Here is a 23291-nt window from a genome sequence, read left to right as displayed (position 1 = left end):
CCAAGACCGAATTTCTGATCCGATTCAGTGGTTCGACGCATACTAAGTTTTTCTCAGGCTCGGTGAACGTACCTCTTTGGCAATAATGGCAAAATTTCAAACGGGGACCGGGGTGGCGTCAAGGCATAATTATTGATCCGATTCTTTCGTATGTGTATAAAATATTGTATGGAAGTCTGCAAGACCGAATTTTTGATCCGATTTAGTGGTTCGACACATTCTCAGTTTTTTATCCATCTCGGTGAACATACCCCTTTGGCAATACTGGGAAAATTTGAACGGGCCGTGGGGTGGATTCAGAGCATATTTATTGATCTGATTCTTTCGTATGTATATAAAATATTGTATGGTAGTCTCCAAGACCGAATTTTTGATTCGATTCGGTGGTTCGCCCCACACTCAGTTTTTTCTCCAGCTCGGTGAACATACCCCTTTTTCAATACTGGAAAATTTCGAACGGCCCCGGGGTGGATTCAGGGCATAACTATTGATCCGATTCTTTCGTATGTGTATAAAATACTGTATGGAAGTCTCCAAGACCGAACTTCTGAAACGATTCAGTGGTTCGACGCATACTCAGTTTTTTCCCTGGCTCGGTGAAAATACCCCTTTGGCAATACGGGCAAAATTTCGAACGGGCCATGGGGTGGTCTCATGGCATAATTATTGATCCGATTCTTTCTTATGTGTATAAAAAATTGTATGGAAGTCACCAAGACCGAATTTCTGATCCGCTTCAGTGGTTCGACGCATACTTAGTGTTTTCTCCGGCTCGGTGAACATACCTCTTTGGCAATAATGGCTAAATTTCGAACGGGCCGCGGGGTGTCGTTAAGGCAAAACTATTGATCCGATTCTTTCGTATGTGTATAAAATATTGTATGGAAGTCACCACGACCGAATTTCTGATCCGATTCCGTGGTTCGACGCATACTCAGTTTTTTCTCCGGCTCGGTGAACGTACCCATTTGGCAATAATGTCAAAATTTCAAACGGGGACCGGGGTGGCGTCAAGACATAATTATTGATCTGATTCTTTCGTATGTGTATAAAATATTGTTCGGAAGTCTCCAAGACCGAATTTCTGATCCGATTCAGTGGTTCGACACATTCTCATTTTTTTCTCCAGCTCGGTGAACATACCCCTTTGGCAATACGGGAAAAATTTCAAACGGGGACCGGGGTGGCGTCACGGCATAATTATTGATCCGATTCTTTCGTATGTGTATAAAATATTGTATGGAAGTCTCCAAGACCAAATTTCTGATCCGATTCAGTGGTTCGACACATTCTCAGTTTTTTCTCCAGCTCGGTGAACATACCCCTTTGGCAATACTGGAAAATTTCGAACCGCCCCGGGATGGCGTCAAGGCATAATTATTGATTCGATTCTTTCGTATGAATATAAAAACTTGTATGGAAGTCACCAAGACCAAATTTCTGATCCGATTCAGTGTTTCGACGGATACTCAGTTTTTTCTCCGGCTCGGTGAACATACCTCTTTGGTAATAATGGCAAAATTTCGAACGGGCCGCGGGGGTGGCGGTAGGGCATAATTATTGATCCGATTCTTCCGTTTGTGTATAAAATATTGTATGGAAGTCTCCAAGACCGAACTTCTTATCCGATTCGGTGGTTCGATGCATACTCAGTTTTTTCTCCAGCTCGGTGAACGTACCCATTTGGCAATTATGGAAAATTTTCAAACGGGCCCCGGGGTGGCGTCAAGGCATAATTATTGATCTGATTCTTTCGTATGTGTATAAAATATTGTATGGAAGTCTCCAAGACCGAATTTCTGATCCGATTCAGTAGTTCGACCCATTCTCAGTTTTTTCTCTGGCTCGGTGAACGTATCCCTTTGTCAATACTGGAAAATTTCGAACGGCCCCGGGGTGGATTCAGGGCATAACTATTGATCCGATTCTTTCGTATGTGTATAAAATACTGTATGGAAGTCTCCAAGACCGAATTTCTGAACCGATTCAGTGGTTCGACGCATAATCAGTTTTTTCCCAGGCTCGATGAAAATACCCCTTTGGCAATACGGGCAAAATTTCGAACGGGCCATGGGGTGGTCTCAGGGCATAATTATTGATCCGATTCTTTCGTATGTGTATAAAAAATTGTATGGAAGTCACCAAGACCGAATTTTTCATCCGATTCGGTGGTTTGACGCATACTCAGTTTTTTTCCCGGTTCGGTGAACATACCTCTTTGGCAATAATGGCAAAATTTCGAACGGGCCGCGTGGGTGGCGGTAGGGCATAATTATTGATCCGATTCTTTCGTTTGTGTATAAAATATTGTATGGAAGACTCCAAGACCGAATTTCTTATCCGATTAGGGGTTTCGATGCATACTCAGTTTTTTCTCCAGCTCGGTGAACGTACCTATTTGGCAATAATGGCAAAATTTCAAACGGGGACCGGGGTGTCGTCAAGGCATAATTATTGATCTGATTCTTTCGTATGTGTATAAAATATTATATGGAAGTCTCCAAGACCGAATTTTTGATCCGATTCAGTGGTTCGACACATTCTCAGTTTTTTCTCCAGCTCGGTGAACATACCCCTTTGGCAATACTGGCAAAATTTCAAACGGGGACCGGGGTAGCGTCAAGGCATAATTATTGATCCGATTCTTTCGTATGTGTATAAAATATTGTATGGAAGTCTCCAAGACCGAATTTCTGATCCGATTCAGTGGTTCGACACATTCTCAGTTTTTTCTCCAGCTCGGTGAACATACCCCTTTGACAATACTGGAAAATTTCGAATGGGCCCCGGGGTGGCGTTAAGGCATAACTATTGATCCGATTCTTTCGTATGTATATAAAATATTGTATGGAAGTCTACACGACCGAATTTCTGATCCGATTCAGTGGTTCGACGCATACTCAGTTTTTTCTCCGGCTCGGTGAACATACCCCTTTGGCGATAATGGCAAAATTTTGAACGGGCCGCGGGGTGGCGTCAGGGCATAAATATTAATCCGATTCTTTCGTATGTGTATAAAATACTGTATGGAAGTCTCCAAGACCGAATTTCTGAACCGATTCAGTGGTTCGACGCATACTCAGTTTTTTCCCCGGCTCGCTGAAAATACTCCTTTGGCAATACGGGCAAAATTTTGAACGGGCCATGGGGTGGTCTCAGGGCATAATTGTTGATCCGATTCTTTCGTATGTGTATAAAATATTTAATGGAAGTCTCCAATATCGAATTTCTGATCCGATTCAGTGGTTCGAACCACGCTAAGTTTTTTCTCCGGCTCGATGAACATACCCCTTTGTCAATAATGGCTAAATTTCAAACGGGTCGCGTGGAGGCGTCAGGGCATAATTATTGATCCGATTTTTTCGTATGTGTATAAAATATTGTATGAAAGTCTCCAAGACCGTATTTCTGAACCGATTCAGCGGTTCGACGCATACTCATTTTTTTCCCCGGCTCGGTGAAAATACCCCTTTGGCAATACTGGCAAAATTTCGAACTGGCCGCGGGTTTGCGTTATGGCATAATTATTGATCCGATTCTCTCGCATATGTATAAAATATTGTAGGAAAGTCTCCAAGACCGAATTTCTGATCCGATTCATTGGTTCGACGCATACTCAGTTTTTTCTCCGGCCGCGGGGTGGCGTTAAGGCATAACTATTAATCCGAATTTCTGTACTCAGTTTTTTCTCCGGCTAGGTGAACATACCTCTTTGGCAATAATGGCTAAATTTCGAACGGGCTCCGGGGGTGGCTGTAAGGCATAACTATTGATCCAATTCTTTCGTTTGTGTATAAAATATTGTATGGAAGTCTCTAAGACCGAATTTCTTATCCGATTAGGTGGTTCGACGTATACTCAGTTTTTTCTCCAGTTCGGTGAACGTACCCATTTGTCAATAATGGCAAAATTTCAAACGGGGACCGGGGTGGCGTCAAGGCAAAATTATTGATCTGATTCTTTCGTATGTGTATAAAATATTATATGGAAGTCTCCAAGACCGAATTTCTGATCCGATTCAGTGGTTCGACCAGACTAAGTTTTTTCCCCGGCTCGGTGAATATACCCCTTTTGGCAATACTGGCAAATTTCGAACGGGCCGCGGGGTGGCTTCAGGGCATAATTATTGATCCGATTCTTTCGTATGTGTATAAAATATTGTATGGAAGTTTCCAAGACCGAATTTCTGAATCGATTCAATGGTTTGACGCATACTCAGTTTTTTCCCGGCTCGGTGAATATACCCCTTTTGGCAATACTGGCAAATTTCGAATGGGCCGCGGGGTGGCGTCAGGGCATAATTATTGATCCGATTCTTTCGTATGTGTATAAAATATTGTATGGAAGCCTTCAAGACTGAATTTCTGATCCGATTCAGTGGTTCGACGCATACTCAGTTTTTTCCCCGGCTCGGTGAAACTACCCCTTTGGCAATACGGGAAAAATTTCGAACGGGCCATGGGGTAGTCTCAGGGCATAATTATTGATCCGATTCTTTCGTATGTGTATAAAATATTGTATGGAAGTCTCCAAGACCGTATTTCTGAACCGATTCAGCGGTTCGACGCATACTCAGTTTTTCTCCGGCTCGGTGAAAATACCCCTTTGGCAATACTGGCAAAATTTCGAACGGGCCGCGGGTTTGCGTTATGGCATAATTATTGATCCGATTCTCTCGTATATGTATAAAATATTGTAGGAAATTCTTCAAGACCGAATTTCTGATCCGATTCTATGGTTCGACGCATAGCCAGTTTTTTCTCATGCTAGGTGAACATACCCCTTTGGCAATAATGGCAAATTTTTGAACGGGCCCCGTGGTGGCGTCAGGGCATAATTATTGATTCGATTCTTTCGTATGTGTATAAAATATTGTATGCAGGTCTCCAAGACCGAATTTCTGATATGATTCAGGGGTTCGACGCATACTTAGTTTTTCTCAGGGTCGGTGAACATACCCTTTTGGCAATAATGGCAAAATTTCGAGCGGGCCCCGGGGTGGCGTCAAGACATAATTATTGATTCGATTCTTTCATATGTGTATAAAATATTGTATGGTAGTCTCCAAGATCGAATTTCTGATCCGATTCAGTGGTTCGACGCATACTAAGTTTTTTCTCAGGCTCGCTGAACGTACCTCTTTGGCAATAATGGCAAAATTTCAAACGGGGACCGGGGTGGCGTCAAGGCATAATTATAGATCCGATTCTTTCGTATGTGTATAAAATATTGTATGGAATTCTCCAAGACTGAATTTCTGATCCGATTTAGTGGTTCGACACATTCTCAATTTTTTCAACACATCGGTGAACATACCCCTTTGGCAATACTGGCAAAATTTTGAACGGGCCGCGGGGTGGCTTAAGAGCATAATTATTGATCTGATTCTTTCGTATGTGTATAAAATATTGTATAGTAGTCTCCAAGACTGAATTTTTGATTCGATTCGGTGGTTCGTCCCACACTCAGTTTTTTCTCCGGCTCGGTGAACATACCCCTTTGTCAATACTGGAAAATTTCGACCGGCCCCGGGGTGGCGTCAAGGCATAATTATTGATCCGATTCTTTCGTATGTGTATAAAATATTGTATGGAAGCCTCCAAGACTGAATTTCTGATCCGATTCAGTGATTCGACGCATACTTAGTTTTTTCCCCGGCTCGGTGAAACTACCCGTTTGGCAATACTGGAAAAATTTCGAACGGGCCATGGGGTAATCTAAGGGCATAATTATTGATCCGATTCTTTCGTATGTGTAAAAAATATTGTATGTAAGTCTCCAATATCGAATTTCTAATCCGATTCAGTGGTTCGAACCACACTAAGTTTTTTCTCCGGCTCGATGAACATACCCCGTTGTCAATATTGCCTAAATTTCGAACGGGCCACGGGGTGGCGTCAGGGCATAATTATTGATCCGATTCTTTCGTATGTGTATAAATTATTGGATGCAAGTATCTAAGACCGTATTTCTGAACCGATTCAGCGGTTCGACGCATACTCAGTTTTTCCCCGGCTCGGTGAAAATACCTCTTTGGCAATACTGGCAAAATTTCGAACGGGCCGCGGGTTTGCGTTATGGCATAATTATTGATCCGATTCTCTCGTATATGTATAAAATATTGTAGGAAAGTCTCCAAGACCGAATTTCTGATCCGATTCTATGGTTCGACGCATAGCCAGTTTTTTCTCATGCTCGGTGAACATACCCCTTTGGCAATAATGGCAAATTTTTAAACGGACCCCGTGGTGGCGTCAGGGCATAATTATTGATTCGATTCTTTCGTATGTGTATAAAATATTGAATGGAGGTCTCCAAGACCGAATTTCTGATCTGATTCAGGGGTTCGACGCATACTTAGTTATTTCTCAGGGTCGGTGAACATAACCTTTTGGCAATAATGGAAAAATTTCGAGCGGGCCTCGGGGTGGCGTCATGACATAATTATTGATCCGATTCTTTCATATGTGTATAAAATATTGTATGGTAGTCTCCAAGACCGAATTTCTGATCCGATTCAGTGGTTCGACGCATACTAAGTTTTTCTCAGGCTCGGTGAACGTACCTCTTTGGCAATAATGGCAAAATTTCAAACGGGGACCGGGGTGGCGTCAAGGCATAATTATTGATCCGATTCTTTCGTATGTGTATAAAATATTGTATGGAAGTCTGCAAGACCGAATTTTTGATCCGATTTAGTGGTTCGACACATTCTCAGTTTTTTATCCATCTCGGTGAACATACCCCTTTGGCAATACTGGCAAAATTTTGAACGGGCCGCGGGTTGGATTCAGAGCATATTTATTGATCTGATTCTTTCGTATGTATATAAAATATTGTATGGTAGTCTCCAAGACCGAATTTTTGATTCGATTCGGTGGTTCGCTCCACACTCAGTTTTTTCTCCGGCTCGGTGAACATACCCCTTTGTCAATACTGGAAAATTTCGACCGGCCCCGGGGTGGCGTCAAGGCATAATTATTGATCCGATTCTTTCGTATGTGTATAAAATATTGTATGGAAGCCTCCAAGACTGAATTTCTGATCCGATTCAGTGGTTCGACGCATACTTAGTTTTTTCCCCCGGCTCGGTGAAACTACCCGTTTGGCAATACTGGAAAAATTTCGAACGGGCCATGGGGTAATCTAAGGGCATAATTATTGATCCGATTCTTTCGTATGTGTAAAAAATATTGTATGTAAGTCTCCAATATCGAATTTCTAATCCGATTCAGTGGTTCGAACCACACTAAGTTTTTTCTCCGGCTCGATGAACATACCCCGTTGTCAATATTGCCTAAATTTCGAACGGGCCACGGGTTGGCGTCAGGGCATAATTATTGATCCGATTCTTTCGTATGTGTATAAATTATTGGATGCAAGTATCTAAGACCGTATTTCTGAACCGATTCAGCGGTTCGACGCATACTCAGTTTTTCCCCGGCTCGGTGAAAATACCTCTTTGGCAATACTGGCAAAATTTCGAACGGGCCGCGGGTTTGCGTTATGGCATAATTATTGATCCGATTCTCTCGTATATGTATAAAATATTGTAGGAAAGTCTCCAAGACCGAATTTCTGATCCGATTCTATGGTTCGACGCATAGCCAGTTTTTTCTCATGCTTGGTGAACATACCCCTTTGGCAATAATGGCAAATTTTTAAACGGACCCCGTGGTGGCGTCAGGGCATAATTATTGATTCGATTCTTTCGTATGTGTATAAAATATTGAATGGAGGTCTCCAAGACCGAATTTCTGATCTGATTCAGGGGTTCGACGCATACTTAGTTATTTCTCAGGGTCGGTGAACATAACCTTTTGGCAATAATGGAAAAATTTCGAGCGGGCCTCGGGGTGGCGTCATGACATAATTATTGATCCGATTCTTTCATATGTGTATAAAATATTGTATGGTAGTCTCCAAGACCGAATTTCTGATCCGATTCAGTGGTTCGACGCATACTAAGTTTTTCTCAGGCTCGGTGAACGTACCTCTTTGGCAATAATGGCAAAATTTCAAACGGGGACCGGGGTGGCGTCAAGGCATAATTATTGATCCGATTCTTTCGTATGTGTATAAAATATTGTATGGAAGTCTGCAAGACCGAATTTTTGATCCGATTTAGTGGTTCGACACATTCTCAGTTTTTTATCCATCTCGGTGAACATACCCCTTTGGCAATACTGGCAAAATTTTGAACGGGCCGCGGGGTGGATTCAGAGCATATTTATTGATCTGATTCTTTCGTATGTATATAAAATATTGTATGGTAGTCTCCAAGACCGAATTTTTGATTCGATTCGGTGGTTCGCCCCACACTCAGTTTTTTCTCCAGCTCGGTGAACATACCCCTTTTTCAGTACTGGAAAATTTCGAACGGCCCCGGGGTGGATTCAGGGCATAACTATTGATCCGATTCTTTCGTATGTGTATAAAATACTATATGGAAGTCTCCAAGAACGAACTTCTGAAACGATTCAGTGGTTCGACGCATACTCAGTTTTTTCCCTGGCTCGATGAAAATACCCCTTTGGCAATACGGGCAAAATTTCGAACGGGCCATGGGGTGGTCTCATGGCATAATTATTGATCCGATTCTTTCGTATGTGTATAAAAAATTGTATGGAAGTCACCAAGACCGAATTTCTGACCAGATTCAGTGGTTCGACGCGTACTCAGTTTTTTCTCCGGTTCGGTGAACATACCTCTTTGGCAATAATGGCTAAATTTCGAACGGGCCGCGGGGGTGGCGGTAGGGCATAATTATTGATCCGATTCTTTCGTTTGTGTATAAAATAATGTATGGAAGTCTCCAAGACCGAATTTCTTATCCGATTAGGTGGTTCGATGCATACTCATTTTTTTCTCTAGCTCGGTGAACGTACCCATTTGGCGATAATGGCAAAATTTCAAACGGGGACCGGGGTGGCGTCAAGGCATAATTATTGATCTGATTCTTTCGTATGTTTATAAAATATTGTATGGAAGTCTCCAAGACCGAATTCCTGATCCGATTCAGTGGTTCGACACATTCTCAGTTTTTTCTCCAGCTCGGTGAACATACCCCTCTGGCAATACTGGCAAAATTTCAAACGGGGACCGGGATGGCGTCAAGGCATAATTATTGATCAGATTCTTTCGTATGTGTATAAAATATTGTATGAAAGTCTCCAAGACTGAATTTCTGATCCGATTCAGTGGTTCGACACATTTTCAGTTTTTTCTCTAGCTCGGTGAACATACCCCTTTGACAATACTGGAAAATTTCGAATGGGCCCCTGGGGTGGCGTCAAGGCATAACTATTGATCCGATTCTTTAGTATGTGTATAAAATATTGTATGGAAGTCTACACGACCGAATTTCTGATCCGATTCAGTGGTTCGACGCATACTCAGTTTTTTCTCCGGCTCGGTGAACATACCCCTTTGGCAATAATGGCAAAATTTCGAACGGGCTGCGGGGTGGCGTCAGGGCATAATTATTAATCCGATTCTTTCGTATGTGGATAAAATACTGTATGGAAGTTTCCACGACCGAATTTCTGAACCGATTCAGTGGTTCGACGCATACTCAGTTTTTTCCCCGGCTCGGTGAAAATACCCCTTTGGCAATACGGGAAAAATTTCGAACGGGCCATGGGGTGGTCTCAGGGCATAATTATTGATCCGATTCTTTCGTATGTGTATAAAATATTGTATGGAAGTCTCCAATATCGAATTTCTGATCCGATTCAGTGGTTCGAACCACACTAAGTTTTTTCTTTGGCTCGATGAACATACCCCTTTGTCAATAATGGCTAAATTTCGAACGGGTCCCGGGGTGGCGTCAGGGCATAATTATTGATCCGATTCTTTCATATGTGTATAAAATATTGTATGGAAGTCTCCAAGACCGTATTTCTGAACCGATTCAGCGGTTTGACGCATACTCAGTTTTTTCCCTGGCTCGGTGAAAATACCCCTTTGGCAATACTGGCAAAAATTCTAACGGGCCGCGGGTTTGCGTTATGGCATAATTATTGATCTGAGTCTCTCGTATATGTATAAAATATTGTAGGAAAGTCTCCAAGACCGAATTTCTGATCCGATTCATTGGTTCGACGCATACTCAGTTTTTTCTCCGGCTCGGTGAACATTCCCCATTGGCAATAATGGTAAAATTTTGAACAGGCCACGGGGTGGCGTCAGGGCATAATTATTGATTCGATTATTTCGTATGTGTATAAAATATTGTATGGAAGTCTCCAAGACCGAATTTCTAAACCGATTCAGTGGTTCGACGCATACTCAGTTTTTTCTCCGGTTCGGTGAACATACCTCTTTGGCAATAATGGCTAAATTACGAACGGGCCGCGGGTTTGCGTTATGGCATAATTATTGATGTGATTCTCTCGTATATGTATAAAATATTGTAGGAAAGTCTCCAAGACCGAATTTCTGATCCGATTCATTGGTTCGACGCATACTCAGTTTTTTCAACGGCTCGGTGAACATACCCCTTTGGCAATAATGACAAAATTTCGAACAGGCCCCAGGGTGGCGTTAAGGCAAAATTATTGATCTGATTCTTTCGTATGTGTATAAAATATTGTATGGAAGTCTCCAAGACCGAATTTCTGATCCGATTCAGTGGTTCGACCAGACTAAGTTTTTTCCCCGGCTCGGTGAATATACCCCTTTTGGCAATACTGGCAAATTTCGAACGGGCCGCGGGGTGGCGTCAAAGCATAATTATTGATCCGATTCTTTCGTATGTGTATAAAATATTGTATGGAAGTTTCCAAGACCGAATTTCTGAATCGATTCAATGGTTTGACGCATACTCAGTTTTTTCCCGGCTTGGTGAATATACCCCTTTTGGCAATACTGGCAAATTTCGAACGGGCCGCGGGGTGGCGTCATGGCATGATTATTGATCCGATTCTTTCGTATGTGTATAAAATATTGTATGGAAGCCTCCAAGACTGAATTTCTGATCCGATTCAGTGGTTCGACGCATACTTAGTTTTTTCTCCGGCTCGGTGAAAGTACCCCTTTGTTAATGATTGCAAAATTTCGAACGGGCCCCGGGGTGGCGTCAGGGCATAATTATTGATCTGATTCTTTCATATGTATATAAAATATTGTATGAATGTCTCCAAGACCGAATTTCTGATTCGATTCAGGGGTTCGACGCATACTCAGTTATTTCTCCTGCTCGGTGAACATACATCTTTGACAATAATGGCAAAATCTCGAATGGGCCCAGGGTGGCGTCAAGGCATAATTATTGATCTGATTCTTTCGTATGTGTATAAAATATTGTATGGAAGTCTCCAAGACCGAATTTCTGATCCGATTCAGTAGTTCGACCCATTTTCAGTTTTTTTTCCGGCTCGGTGAACATACCCCTTTGTCAATACTGGAAAATTTCGAACGGCCCCGGGGTGGCGTCAAGGCATAATTATTGATCCGATTCTTTCGTATGTGTATAAAATACTGTATGGAAATCTTCAAGACCGAATTTCTGAACCGATTCAGTGGCTCGATGCATACTCAGTTTTTTCCCCGGCTCGATGAAAATACCCCTTTGGCAATAAGGGCAAAATTTCGAACGGGCCATGGGGTGGTCTCAGTGCATAATTATTGATCCGATTCTTTCGTATGTGTATAAAAAATTGTATGGAAGTCACCAACACCGAATTTCTGATCCGATTCAGTGGTTCGACGCATACTCAGTTTTTTCTCCGGTTCGGTGAACATACCTCTTTGGCAATAATGGCTAAATTTCGAACGGGCCGCGGCGGTGGCGGTAGGGCATAATTATTGATCCGATTCTTTCGTTTGTGTATAAAATATTGTAAGGAAGTCTCCAAGACCGAATTTCTTATCCGATTAGGTGGTTCGATGCATACTCATTTTTTTCTCCAGCTCGGTGAACGTACCCATTTGGCAATAATGGCAAAATTTCAAACGGGGACCGGGGTGGCGTCAAGGCATAATTATTGATCTGATTCTTTCGTATGTGTATAAAATATTGTATGGAAGCCTCCAAGACCGAATTTCTGATCCGATTCAGTGGTTCGACACATTCTCAGTTTTTTCTCCAGCTCGGTGAACATACCCCTTTGGCAATACTGGCAAAATTTCAAACGAGGACCGGGGTGGCGTCAAGGCATAACTATTGATCCGATTCTTTAGTATGTAAAATATTGTATGGAAGTCTACACGACCGAATTTCTGATCCGATTCAGTGGTTCGACGCATACTCAGTTTTTTCTCCGGCTCCGTGAACATACCCCTTTGGCAATAATGGCAAAATTTCGAACGGGCCGCGGGGTGGCGTCAGGGCATAATTATTAATCCGATTCTTTCGTATGTGTATAAAATACTGTATGGAAGTTTCCAAGACCGAATTTCTGAACCGATTCAGTGGTTCGACGCATACTCAGATTTTTCCCCGGCTCGGTGAAAATACCCCTTTGGCAATACGGGGAAAATTTCGAATGGGCCACGGGGTGGTCTCAGGGCATAATTATTGATCCGATTCTTTCGTATGTGTATAAAATATTGTATGGAATTCTCCAATATCGAATTTCTGATCCGATTCAGTGGTTCGAACCACACTAAGTTTTTTCTTCGGCTCGATGAACATACCCCTTTGTCAATAATGGCTAAATTTTGAACGGGTCCCGGGGTGGCGTCAGGGCATAATTATTGATCCGATTCTTTCGTATGTGTATAAAATATTGTATGGAAGTCTCCAAGACCGTATTTCAGAACCGATTCAGTGGTTTGACGCATACTCAGTTTTTTCCCTGGCTCGGTGAAAATACCTCTTTGGCAATACTGGCCAAATTTTGAACGGGCCGCGGTTTGCGTTATGGTATAATTATTGATCTGATTCTCTCGTATATGTATAAAATATTGTAGAAAAGTCTCCAAGACCGAATTTCTGATCCGATTCATTGGTTCGACGCATACTCAGTTTTTTCTCCAGCCGCGGGGTGGCGTTAAGGCATAACTATTGTTCCGATTCTTTCGTATGTGTATAAAATATTCTATGGAAGTCACCACGACCGAATTTCTGATCCGATTCAGTGGTTCGACGCATACTCAGTTTTTTCTCCGGTTCGGTGAACATACCTTTTTGGCGATCGTTGACCGGTTGACTAAGTCGGCACACTTCTTAGCGATTAAGGAATCGGACAAAATGGAAAGACTGACTCGCGTCTACATGAAGGAAGTAGTGTCTAGACACGGAGTGCCTGTCTCAATCATTTTCGATCGAGATTCTCGTTTCACTTCGTACTTTTGGAAGTCGCTACAGAGTGCCCTAGGCACACGCCTTGATATAAGCACATCATACCATCCTCAGACGGACGGGCAAAGTGAACGAACTATTCAGACCTTAGAGGACATGTTGCGTGCATGTGTGTTGGATTTCGGAAAAAGTTGGGAACCTCACTTACCTTTGGTAGAGTTTTCGTATAATAACAACTACCACGCAAGTATTAAAGCAGCGCCGTTTGAAGCACTGTACGGACGGAAGTGTCGATCACCACTCTGCTGGGCAGAGGTGGGTGACAGCCAAATCACTGGTCCAGAACTGGTACTCGAAACTTCGGAAAAGATTGTTCAAATCCGAAATCGCATGGCAGCAGCACGAGATCGCCAAAAGAGTTACGCCGACAAGCGCCGAAAATCTCTCGATTTTCAAGTGAACGATTAAGTGTTACTCAAAGTCTCACCTTGGAAAGGTGTGGTTCGCTTTGGAAAGCGAAACAAACTCAACCCCCGATATGTTGGTCCTTACCGGATAACGGAACGCGTTGGTCTGGTGGCGTACCGACTGGACCTACCAACGGAACTCAGTGGCGTACACAATGTATTCCACGTATCCAATTTAAAGAAATGCCTATCCGATGAAACTCAAGTAGTCCCTTTGGATGAACTGCAAGTTGATGAACAATTACGCTTCATTGAAGAACCAGTCGAAGTTTTGGATTGGGAAACCAAAACGCTCAAGCACAGCAAAATTCCAATTGTTAAGGTTCGTTGGAACTCGAGACGTGGACCGGAGTTCACGTGGGAATGCGAGGATCAAATAATGAAAAAGTATCCTCACCTTTTTGAAGGGCTGACCAAACACCGGAAACCGCGAAACCCGACAAACCGTCAGAAATCACCGGAGGTATGAATTAAATTTCGGGACGAAATTTCTTTCTACTAGGGGATGATATGACAAACTGAAAATTTTTCTTACTTTTTCAGACACTCATCACGACTTGACTCAAATTTTCGGGACGAAAAATTCTTTAACATGGGAATGATGTGACAATCGTCAATTTCAGGTTAACTCCGTTAACTCAACTCCGTCAATTCAAACTTAAAGATCACTGAATCTATAACGCACATCTCATTACATTTAAACTAGGGTTTAAATGACGCTTGACACTTACTACATGTGTAGTCTTTCGGGAATTGCACCGAAACGCAAACGAGTTGACGCAAACAATTGGTGAATAAACGAAAAATGTCAAAACAATAATTATGTGATAATTATGTGTTAGACTTATGTGTTATGTGATAACATGTTATATAACGTTAACTCAATGTGCAAACTAAGTTAATTAAGCTAGAAAAGTAACATTTGGAAGTGGAGGGACCTAGATGTAACTTGATTATTATTAATAATATTATAAAACCCTAAACTCCTCTTCCTTTCTCTCCCAAAAACCGACGGCAGCCCCTTGCTCCCCCTCTCCTCACAATCGGCTCACACACACACACATATCTCTTGATTTTGATCTTGTTTTTCACAATTGAAGCCTCCTACACCCGATTCTAGTCATCTTCTACCTTCCTCTTGCTTATATTTGTGCTTTTGAAGGTATAATTATAAACCCTAAAATCTGGAAATTTCATATATTGTGTTCATATGATCTTTGTTTGATTTGATGATGTATTGATGATGATTTGATAACTAGAATTGATATTATTACATGTTAATTGTTGTGTCTTTGATTTTGAGATCAAATAAAACCCTAACCATGTATGTATGGTGTAATTGATATGCATGGATGATGGTTATGGTGTCTAGAATGTTATATGAACGGATTATGGTCCATAGATAGTTAATATGTTGAGTTTGGATGCAAACAGTTTCTGGACAGATTGTGTTGTTGATGTTCAATTGACTATATCGGGGTATAAATGTGAAAATTGGTTGAGATTATTGATACTAATGAAAACTAGGTTGAGTCTAGTTTCTAAAGAATATAAATTTGCAATTTTTGGACGTGTGGAAGTTAACCTTTATGATTTTACAAAAACGTTGTGCAAAGCTGAGTTGTTAGACCTGCTGTTAGGTTGTTTTGTAAATATTATATCTCATGAACTACGAGACCAATTGGGTTGGTTCCACTTCTGGAAGTTGACTTGTTGAGTTAGGAACCTAACCCAAGTGGTCTTGCATATTTTGGATTTTTCATATAACGGGAATTTCAAATAACATTCTGTTGCGCATGAATTTGACTGTTATGAGCTTGCTGTAATGTTTTGATCATTATGAAAAATCTATATGGAATAAGAATAAAATAAAATATTTTCTGGAAACCTAACACATGCATGCTTTTGTGATGATTTTTGGTAAATTAATTGAGATGCTATGATCGGTGGAATAGTACAATCTTTCAAGTAGAATTTCTGTCTCGGTGAAACTAGCTGCTGAATTTTGTGAAAATGCATGAAACATGATAATTGCTAATTAATTGTTATGTTTTGACCAAATTGCCCCTGCGGGGAATACTTACCAAATAGTTGTGGTGTTTTGACCAAATTTCCCCTGCGGGGAATAGTTGCTAGTGATGTACATTATTAATACATGACACGTAAATAATTGTTCACACACGTAACGTATCACAAATGTGCTTGTTAAGTCACACACGATTCACAAACAAACACGAAATGTAACTTGTGCTTAGGAATTATGTGCCGGGTCTAGAGACTCGATATTAGTTCCGATACTTAGAAAATCTCCTTGTTGTTTTAGAACGCTTGAGAGAGTTTTCTGTGACGCGCATCACTTGGTGATTTATTTTGGGAATTCTTCGCAAACAGTGAGTTTCACTTACCCCTTTTAAACTATTTTAAACGCTTTTCACTTGGGGGAGATAACATACTCCGATAAACGCATTTAAGATTTTGTTAGTAAATTATATATTACTTGTAAAGGCTAAGTGGCAAACGAAACAATTGAAGTCCTACACATCGAACCGGTTAATATTTGGAATAGCGAGTCACTGTTGAGTAGTACTACTGGGTTTGACAAACCCCACCCAACGCTAAACTCGAGTGGAGGTCGAGCGGGTATAATTTTGGCTAACACGTACCATGGTCTGGATGACCTGGTGACAAGGCACTTGATAAACAGTCAGCTTCGGTGTCGAACACTTAGTAATACTTGTTGTATAGGCTAGCTACCTATCGATATATAATTGATTTAACACTATCTGGTAACGCAAAACGCTGAACGCAAAATGCCAAATGCTTTATTTTATATAAACTTGTGAACTCACCAACCTCGTGTTGACACTTTTAGTATGTTATTCTCAGGTAGCCGAGGCGGGCGCGCGGTTTAGGATCATGCATTGCTTGAAACACTTTTAATTATGCAAACTTATTTTACACTGTTATCATTGGGTTTTAAGTCGTCCTGTGTGACGCAACATTGGTTTCTATGGTTTTACGCTTCCGCATTTAATTACTCGTAAACGTTTTTATGGTTTGATTATAACTAATGAATCCGATCCTGTTAGTTCACACCCTCTGACAGTAAAACTCCGTTAGTGGATTTTGAGGGTGTGACAGATTGGTATCAGAGCCATTGGTTATAGCGAACTAGAAGCTGCATGCATACTAGACTATAACCGCGACGACCCATTAGTTATAATGATACGCACTACATATGTTTGTGTAGTCTTTGTTATCTTATCTCTTTACCTCTTTCACTCATACGCGCGCGCATACACGGGTTACCTGTAGGGATGTCGACGCCACCATCATCACCATCTGATCAGATGACTCATGCTCATGGGAAGGAGCCGCAGCTACCTACCTCATCGCCACCTCGTGTAGTCCCGGAACTCGAAGCTCCTGCACCGAAGAGGTATCGCTTATCTGGAGGCATGTACGAAAACGAAGTTAGCTGGGATTGGTACCCTAATATGATCAGACGTATGGTCTACCGTGAACAAGTTCCCCCGCTACCTCACTCGAGCCATCCTGCTTACCCCAACACCCTACCACCCATAACCGAACCTGTGGAGCGAGTTCTCGCAGCTTTCGTTTCTTGTTTGGAGCGTGACGTGGGTTACATGCGCTATACGAGAGCGAACGTTTCCGGACGGTTAAAAGATGGAACCGAGACTAAGGAGGAAATTTCCCGCATGACAGCGGCCATGAAGGAAATGCAAGAGGCTAGTGATCAACAGATGAAGATTATGAGAAAGATGCAACCGAGATGATAGACTTGCAAGAACAACTCCAAGTAGCAAGGACTCGAACCGAGATAGCTTTAGAGCGTTGCGATGTCTTACAAATGCAAATTGCTCAGAACGCAGCCGAACCTGAGACAGAGCCTGAGGCAGAGCCTGAAGAGGATCCCGAAGAGGATCCCGAAGAAGATCCCGAAGAGGAACCTGAGGAGGATCCCGAGGAAGATCCCGAGGAGGAACCCGAAGAAGAACCGGAGGAAGAACCGGCTGAGGAGAAGGCACACTCAGAGGTGTCCTCAGACGATGACATCTAAGGATGATAACACCTAGATGGAGGGGTTGTCTCCATCCAAACTATTATTTTCTATAATTTTAAGGATTGATTTGAAATACTTTGTAACGAATACAATGGTTTTAATCATGAATTATTATTTGGATTAATATATGGTTGTGATGTGATGTTTGTTTCTTATTTCTTTCCTGCCTATCTTTTTATTACATGTATGGTGTGTTGCATATGAAAGAAAAATTCATGTTTAACATTTTATGCTGTAATTCTAGGAAATGGCAGGAAGAAACGCTGGACACGGACGTGGTAACATCAACTTGACTGCAGCAGAACTCCAAACTCTGCTGAACATACCCCATTGTCAATAATGGCTAAATTTCGAACGGGTCGCGGGGTGGCGTCAAGGCATAATTATTGATCCGATTCTTTCGTATGTGTATAAAATATTGTAAGGAAGCCTCCAAGACTGAATTTCTGATCCGATTCAGTGGTTCGACGCATACTCAGTTTTTTTCCGGCTCGGTGAAAGTACCCCTTTGGCAATGATGGCAAAATTTCGAACGGGCCCCGGGGTGGCATCAAGGCATAATTATTGTTCCGATTCTTTCGTATGTGTATAAAATATTGTATGGAAGTCTCCAAAACAGAACTTCTGATCCGTTTTTATGGTTCGACGCATAGCCAGTTTTTTCTCATGCTCGGTGAATATACCCCTTTGGCAATAATGGCAAAATTTTGAACGGCCCCGTGGTGGCGTCAGTGCAAAATTATTGATCCGATTCTTTCGTATGTGTATAAAATATTGTATGAAAGTCTCCAAGAACGAATTTCTGATCCGATTCAGTAGTTCGACCCACACTCAGTTTTTTCTCCGGCTCGGTGAACATACCCCTTTGAAAATACTAGCAAATTTTTGAATGGCCCCCGGGGTGGCGTCATGACGTAATTATTGATCCTATTCTTTCGTATGTGTATAAAATATTGTATGGAGGTCTCCAAGACCGAATTTCTGATCCGATTCAGTGGTTCGACACATACTTAGTTTTTTCTTAGGCTCGGTGAACATACCCTTTTGCCAATAATGGCAAAATTTCGAACGGGCCCCGGGGTGGCGTCTAGACATAATTATTGATCCAATTCTTTCATATGTGTATAAAATATTGTATGGAAGTTTCTAAAACTGAATTTCTAATTCGATATTGTGGTTCGACGCATAGTCAGTTTTTTCTCCGGCTCGGTGAACCTACACCTTTGGGAATACTGGCAAAATTTCTAACGGGCAGCGGGGTGGTGTCATGGCATAATTATTGATCTGATTTTTTCGTATGTGTATAATATATTGTATGAAAGTCACCAAGACCAATTTCTTATCCGATTTAGTGGTTCGACGCATACTCTGTTTTTTCTCCGACTCGGTGAACATACCACTTTGGCAATACTAGCAAAATTTCGAACGGGCCCCGGGGTGGGCATAATTATTTTACCGGATCTTTTGTATGTGTATAAAATATTGTATGGAAGTCACCAATACCGAATTTCTTATCCGATTCGGTGGTTCGACGCATACACAGTTTTTTCTCCAGCTCGGTGAGCGTACCCATTTGGCAATAATGGTAAAATTTCAAACGGGCCTCGGGGTGACGTCAAGGCATAATTATTGATCTGATTCTTTCGTATGTGTATAAAATATTGTATGGAAGTCTCCAAGACCGAATTTCTGATCCGATTCGGTGGTTCGACGCATACTCAATTTTTTCTCCGGCTCGGTGAACGTACCCCTTTGGTAATAATGGCAAAATTTTAAACGGGCCCCGAGGTGGCGTCAAGGCATAATTATTGATCAGATTTTTTCGTATGTGTATAAAATATTGTATGGAAGTCTCCTAGACCGAATTTCTGATTCGATTCAGTGGTTCGACCCATTCTCAGTTTTTTTCTCCAGCTTGGTGAACATACCCCTTTGGCAATACTGGCAAAATTTCAAACGGGCCGCGGGGTGGCCTCAAGGCATAATTATTGATCAGATAATTTCTTATGTGTATAAAATACTCTATGGTTGTCTCCAAGACCGAATTTCTGATCCGATTCGGTGGTTCGACCCACACTCAGTTTTTTCTCCGGCTCGGTGAACATACCCATTTGACAATACTGGAAAATTTCGAAAGGGCCCCGGGGTGGCGTCAAGGGATAATTATTGATCCGATTCTTTCGTATGTGTATAAAATATTGTATAGTAGTCACCAAGACCGGATTTCTGATCCGATTCAGTGGTTCGACGCATACTCAGTTTTTTCTCCGGCTCGGTGAACATACCCCAATGGCAATAAAGGCAAAATTTCAAACGGGGCGCGGGGTGGCGTCATGGCATAATTATTGATCTGATTCTTTCGTATGTGTATAAAATACTGTATGGAAGTCTCCAAGACCGAATCTCTGAACCGATTCAGTGGTTCGACGCATACTCAGTTTTTTCCATAGCTCGGTGAAAATACCCTTTGGCAATACGGGCAAAATTTCGAACGGGCCATGGGGCGGTCTCAGGGCATAATTATTGATCTGATTCTTTCGTATGTGTATAAAATATTGTTTGGAAGTCTCCAATATCGAATTTATGATCCGATTCAGTGGTTCGATCCACACAAAGTTTTTTCTCCGGCTCGGTGAACACACCCTTTGGCAATAATGGCAAAATTTCGAACGAGTTGCGGGGTGGCGTCAGGGCATAATTATTGATCCGATTCTTTCGTATGTGTATAAAATAATGTATGGAAGTCTCAAAGACCGTATTTCTGAACCGATTCAGCGTTTCGACGCATAGTCAGTTTTTTTCCCGGCTCGGTGAAAATACCCCTTTGGCAATACTGGCAAAATTTCGAACGGGTCGCGGGGTTGCGTTATGGCATAATTATTGATCCGATTCTCTTGTATATGTATAAAATATTGTAGGAAAGTCTCCAAGACCGAATTTCTGATCCGATTCATTGGTTCGACGCATACTCAGTTTTTTCTCCGGCTCGGTGAACATACCCCTTTGGCAATAATGGCAAAATTTCGAACAGGCACCGGGGTGGCGTTAGGGCAAAATTATATATCTAATTCTTTCGTATGTGTGTAAAATATTGTATGTAAGTCTCCAAGACCGAATTTCTGATCCGATTCAGTGGTTCGACCAGACTAAGTTTTTTCCCCGGCGCGGTGAATATTCCCCCCTTTTGGGAATACTGGAAAATTTCGAACAGGCCGCGTGGTGGCGTCAAGGCATAATTATTGATCCGATTCTTTCGTATGTGTATAAAATATTGTATGGAAGTCTCCAAGACCGAATTTCTGAATCGATTCAGTGGTTTGACGCATACTCAGTTTTTTCCCCGGCTTGGTGAACATACCCCTCTGGCAATACTGGAAAAATTTCAAACGGGCCGTGGGGTGGCCTCAAGGCATAATTATTGATCTGATTATTTCGTATGTGTATAAAATATTGTATGGTTATCTCCAAGACCGAATTTCTGATCCGATTTGGTGGTTCGACCCACACTCAGTGTTTTCTCCGGCTCGGTGAACATACCCCTTTGACAATATTGGAAAATTTCGAATAGGCCGCGGGGTGGCGTCAAGGCATAATTATTGATCCGATTCTTTCGTATGTGTTTAAAATATTGTATGGAAGTCACCAAGACCGAATTTCTTATCCGATTCGGTGGTTCGACGCATACTCATTTTTTTCTCCAACTCGGTGAACGTATCCATTTGGCAATAATGACAAAATTTCAAACGGTCCCCGGTGTGGCGTCAAGGCATAATTATTGATCCGATTCTTTCGTATGTGTATAAAATATTGTATGGAAGTCTTCAAGACCGAATTTCTGATCCGATTCAGTTGTTCGACCATAATAAGTTTTTTCTCCGCTCGGTGAACATACCTCTTTGGCAATAATGGCAAAATTTCGAACGGGCTGCGGGGTGGCGTCAGGGAATAACTATTGATTCTATTCTTTGGTATGTGTATAAAATATTGTATGGAAGTCTCCAAAACCGAATTTATGAACCGATTCAGTGGTTCGACGCATACTCCGTTTTTTCCCCGTCTCGGTGAAAATACCCATTTGGCAATACAGGCATAATTTCGAACGGGCCGCGGGGTTGGGTCTTGGCATAAATATTGAACCGATTATTTCTTATGTGTATAAAATATTGTATGGAAGTCACCAAGACCGAATTTCAGATCTGATTCAGTGGTTCGATGCATACTCAGTTTTTTCTCCAGCTCGGTAAACATACCCATTTGGCAATACTGGCAAAATTTCGAACGGGCCCAGGGGTGGCGTCCGGGCATAATTATTGATCCGATTCTTTCGAATGTGTATAAAATATTGTATGGAAGTCTCCAAGACCGAATTTCAGATCTGATTTAGAGGTTCGAGGCATACTCAGTTTTTTCTCCGGCTCGATAAACATACCCCTTTGCCAATAATGGCAAAATTTCGAACGGGACCCGGGGTGGCGTCAGGGCATAATTATTTATCCGATTCTTTCGTATGTGTATAAAATATTGTATTAAAGTCTCCAAAACCGAATTTTGATCCGATTATGTGGTTCGATGCATAGTCAGTTTTTTTTCGGCTCGGTGAACATACCCCTTTGGCAATACTAGCAAAATTTCAAACGGGCCGCGGGGTCGGGTCAGGGCATAATTATTGATCCGATTCTTTCGTATGTGTATAAAATATTGTATGGAAGTCACCAAGACCGAATTTCTGATCCGATTCAGTGGTTCGACGCATACTCAGTTTTTTCTCCGGCTCGGTGAACATACCCCTTTGGCAATAATGGTAAAATTTTGAACAGGCCGCGGGGTGGCGTCAGGGCATAATTATTGATCCGATTCTTTCGTATGTGTATAAAATATTGTATGGAAGTCACCAAGACTTAATTTCTGAACCGATTCAGTGGTTAGAAGCATAGTCAGTTTTTTCTCCTGCTCTATGAACAAATCCCTTTGGCAATATTGGCAAAATTTCAAACGGGCCGCGGGGTGGCGACAGGGCATTATTATTGATCTGATTCTATCGAGTGTGAATAAAATATTGTATGGAAGTCACCAAGACCGAATATCTGATCCGATTCAGTGTTTCGACGCATACTCAGTATTTTCCCCGGCTCGGTGAACATACCTCTTTGGAAATACTGGAAAAATTTCGAACGGGCCGCGGGGTGGTTTCAGGGCATAATTATTGATCCGAATTTTTCGTATGTGTATAAAATATTGTATGGAAGTCTCCAATACCGAAATTATGATCAGATTCAGTGGTTCGACCCGCAGTCAGTTTTTTCTCCGGCTCGGTGAACGTACCCTTTTGGCAAAACTGGCAAAATTTCGAACGGGCCCTAGGGTGGCGTCATGGCATAATTATTGATCTGATTCTTTCGTATGTGTATAAAATATTGTATGGAAGTCTCTAAGACCGAATTTCTGAACCGATTCAGTGGTTAGACGCATAGTCAGTTTTTTCTCCAGCTCTATG

Source organism: Bidens hawaiensis, unplaced genomic scaffold, assembly GCF_021521415.1.
Source record: "Bidens hawaiensis isolate Kalapana, Puna unplaced genomic scaffold, B.hawaiensis_p1.1 tig00006068_1, whole genome shotgun sequence".
Classification (NCBI taxonomy): Eukaryota; Viridiplantae; Streptophyta; class Magnoliopsida; order Asterales; family Asteraceae; genus Bidens; species Bidens hawaiensis.
The sequence above is the reverse complement of the archived record's forward strand: the minus strand, read 5'-3'. Positions refer to the sequence as shown.